Source organism: Trichechus manatus, unplaced genomic scaffold, assembly GCF_000243295.1.
Source record: "Trichechus manatus latirostris isolate Lorelei unplaced genomic scaffold, TriManLat1.0 scaffold00052, whole genome shotgun sequence".
Lineage (NCBI taxonomy): Eukaryota > Metazoa > Chordata > Mammalia > Sirenia > Trichechidae > Trichechus > Trichechus manatus.
In genome coordinates, this window is record NW_004443988.1 from 14,001,310 (window position 1) to 14,004,605 (window position 3,296).

Below are 3,296 nucleotides of genomic sequence, written 5' to 3' on the forward strand. Positions count from 1 at the left end.
TGGAATAATTTGGAAAAGGACAGTGAGAATAGCAGCACAACTGCAAGAATGTAATCGATGTCACTGAATTGTACATGTAGAAACTTTCAAAACGGTGTAACTTTGGCTATGTATATTTTCACCAAAAGAAAAGGTCCTCAAGGTCGAGAAGGGAGAGTGTTGACATGTCGTGGGGTTGTTAACCAATGTCATAGAACAATATGTGTACTGACTGTTTAATGAGAAACTAGTTGTTCTGTAAACCTTCATCTAAACTACAAAAAATAAAAATAAAAAAATTAAAAAGTAAATACATAAATAATTTCCAGTAACTTACTATTTCTCCTACCATATTGAGCTGCTTGCCATACCCAAACAAAGCATGCTCTCTTAGGTTTCCTTCCATGTCTATACCAGTTACCATCACGTCAACTCCAACTTATGGTGACCCCATGTGTGTAACAGCAGAACTGTGCTCCATGGGGTTTTCAGTGGGTGATTTTTCAGAAGATCACCAGGCCTTTCTTCCGAGGCACTTCTGGGTGGACTCAAAGTGTCAACTTTTTGGTTAGCAGTCGAACGTTAACCATTTGCACTACCCAGAAACTCCCTCCACGTCTATAAATAAATTCTTATACGTAAGATGTCCTTTCCCTCTCTTCTTTATCTGGAATCCTATGCTTCCACCAAGATGTGCTGAATCATCACCTCGTCTGTAAAGCCTTTTCTGAGATCCTGGCAGCACCTGCAGCACTTTTTACATTCTACTGTCATAACCTTGAATTCACACTGAAATGTTATTCATACCGAATTGTTAGCTGTTTATATGTCTCACTCTCCTATTAAACTGCAACTTGTCAAGAGTAGGTTTGGTGTCACAATGATCTTTGTGCCTTTAGCACTTGTAATGGCTTATACATGGATGTATAATGTTTACTAAAACTAAATAAATACATATTAGAAAGAAATGCAAATTAGCATAATCCTACAGACTCCACATCTAAAAGAAAACCAGAATCATCTCCCAAAAAGTCAACAGATAATAATCCACAAATTTAAACTATACTATATTTATTTGAATAATTTCCATCCTTTTTTTTTTTTTACATTTTCATTCTAAAAGGCAGAAAGAAGATTTAAAAGTTTAAACGTCAAAGACCTTTGTCATTAAATACAATATCTAAGTAAATGAAATTTAGATATTTCTTTGTAGTGCATAAACATAAAATGCCCTTTCATGAAAGCATAGTCAATATAAAGTTGTGCAACCTTAGGTAAGTTGTACATTATTCTCTTAGCAAGTAATGATAATTTAATAAATGGCAATTCTCTTCTCTTTAAAATATTTTTCTAAATATTTAACAATTAAATTATTTATTCAAGTTGTCATGCCTACTTAGACGCAGAATTTAAAAATACAATGGTAAAACTTGCATTTATCATGTAAAAATAATCTTCCTTTTTATAATCAAGGGGGGAAAAATGTTATTTTTAAGCCCTACCACTGCTGACCAAACAACCACAACGGTACTTTAAATACTGCTCAATAAATCTATTCTGTAGTATTAATTAGTCATTCCTAAAATTATGACAACTCTAATATTCTTTCCATTAGTGTTTCTCAGAGTGTAATCTGTGGACATAGCAGAAATTTGGAGAGTGAGACCTGGGGATCTGCATTTTTAATATGTGTTCCAGGTGACTCTTCAGTATTCTAAAATTTGAGATCCATTTCATAATACTATTACATGGAAATGACTAATATTTTAACTTAAACTATTTTGTTGGAAATGTAAAAAGAAATATTCAAAAACTCACATACAATAAAAAATATCAAAACTACTTGTTTTAATGCACACTTTTTTTTAATTACTTAATAAATATATGTATTTCCAGTTTTGACTATTTGTCAGTGTCTTAGGCTGGGTTCTCTAGAGAAGCAAAACCAGTAAGGTGTATAAATATATATAGAGACAGAGATTTATATCAAGGAAATAGCTCACGCAATTGTAGAGGCTAAAACGTCCCCAGTCCACAGATCAGGGTAGAGGCCATTCCCAGTTCACGTAGCCACAGAAGCTGGTGAACCCAAGGTCGGCAGGTCGGAGAGGGGCTCCTACTCACAGGCTGTGAAGGTCAATGAATTCCAAGATCAGCAGACAAGACCTCAAGCTTTCTCCTGATTCATGTAGCTGCAGGGGCTGACGAACCCAAGGTCAGCAGGTTGGAGAACCAGACTCTTGCGCGCAGGCTGAGAAGTTTGATGAATTCCAAGATCAACAGGTAAACTGCTAGCTCAAGTCCCACGAACCAGAGGTGAGACAACAAGAGGCAACTGTTGAGTCTGGTACAAGCCAAAAACCTTGGCAAGGCAAGCAGGCAGAATGTAACTGGCAGAAGGCAGAGAGATGAAACTGAGAGGGGGGTGAGCTGCCACAAGTCCCGCCTCCGTCAGTACCACTCAGCAGATTCCATCATGGGGGTGATCACAACGTTATACAACTGCTAAAACACTGAGAATGATGGCCTAGCCAAGATGACATACAATCTTAACCATCACAGTCCACCCCTTGTCAACTTGGCACCTGTACACATCTCCTAAAACCACACATAATCTCTGAATAAAAATGATCATAAAGTCATACTTGCGCCTAACATGATACAACTAACACATGTACGATCGAAAACGCACTAGCCCTGTTTACAGCTTATATTTTATAAGTGAAGGAAACAAAAATATTAGATGCACACATACAAAACAGAAATACTCATAGCAATTACAGTCCCCATTTCTCCAACTGGTCACGTGGCCATAACTGGTATTTAGAACTACCTTCTTCCACCACCCATTCTGTATTCCCTTTGCCCTCAGCAAGCACCTCAGCTGGTCATGGTTCTTTGCCTGGTGGGGTGACCCAAACCTTCATTCCTGAAGGGTCTGGGTCATCAGTAGTCATGTCAGAATTAGGTTGCTGTAGTTTTTCATTGACTTTAATCACAGAGCATGGTAGTACTAAGAGATGCCCCAAGGAATCTCCTGCATTCCAGACATACTCTTCTTTATCTCCATTATGTAATATCAGTCTGATTTCCTCTTGGTAATCAGGTTCAATCACAACAGCCATTATGGTAACTCCCTTCTTTGCCTGTTGATCCAGAGGAATAAGGAGCCCAAAGTAGCCAGGTGGTATTCTTAACTTCCAGTTCAATGGAATCAGTGATTCGTCTCCAGGTGGGAGCATTCCTCCCTTTGGAACTAAGACCTCTAGGCCTGCAGAGCATAAAGTCGAGAGGACAGGAAGCAAAAATCTTGCAAG

At 38.0% G+C, this 3,296-nt stretch overlaps 1 protein-coding gene across 5 annotated transcripts in view; it reads right to left on the minus strand.

Moving 5' to 3' along the window:
* DMXL2 (Dmx like 2) overlaps window positions 1-3,296 on the minus strand; it is a 210,201-nt gene that overhangs the window by 147,104 nt on the left and 59,801 nt on the right. The window lies entirely within an intron of this gene.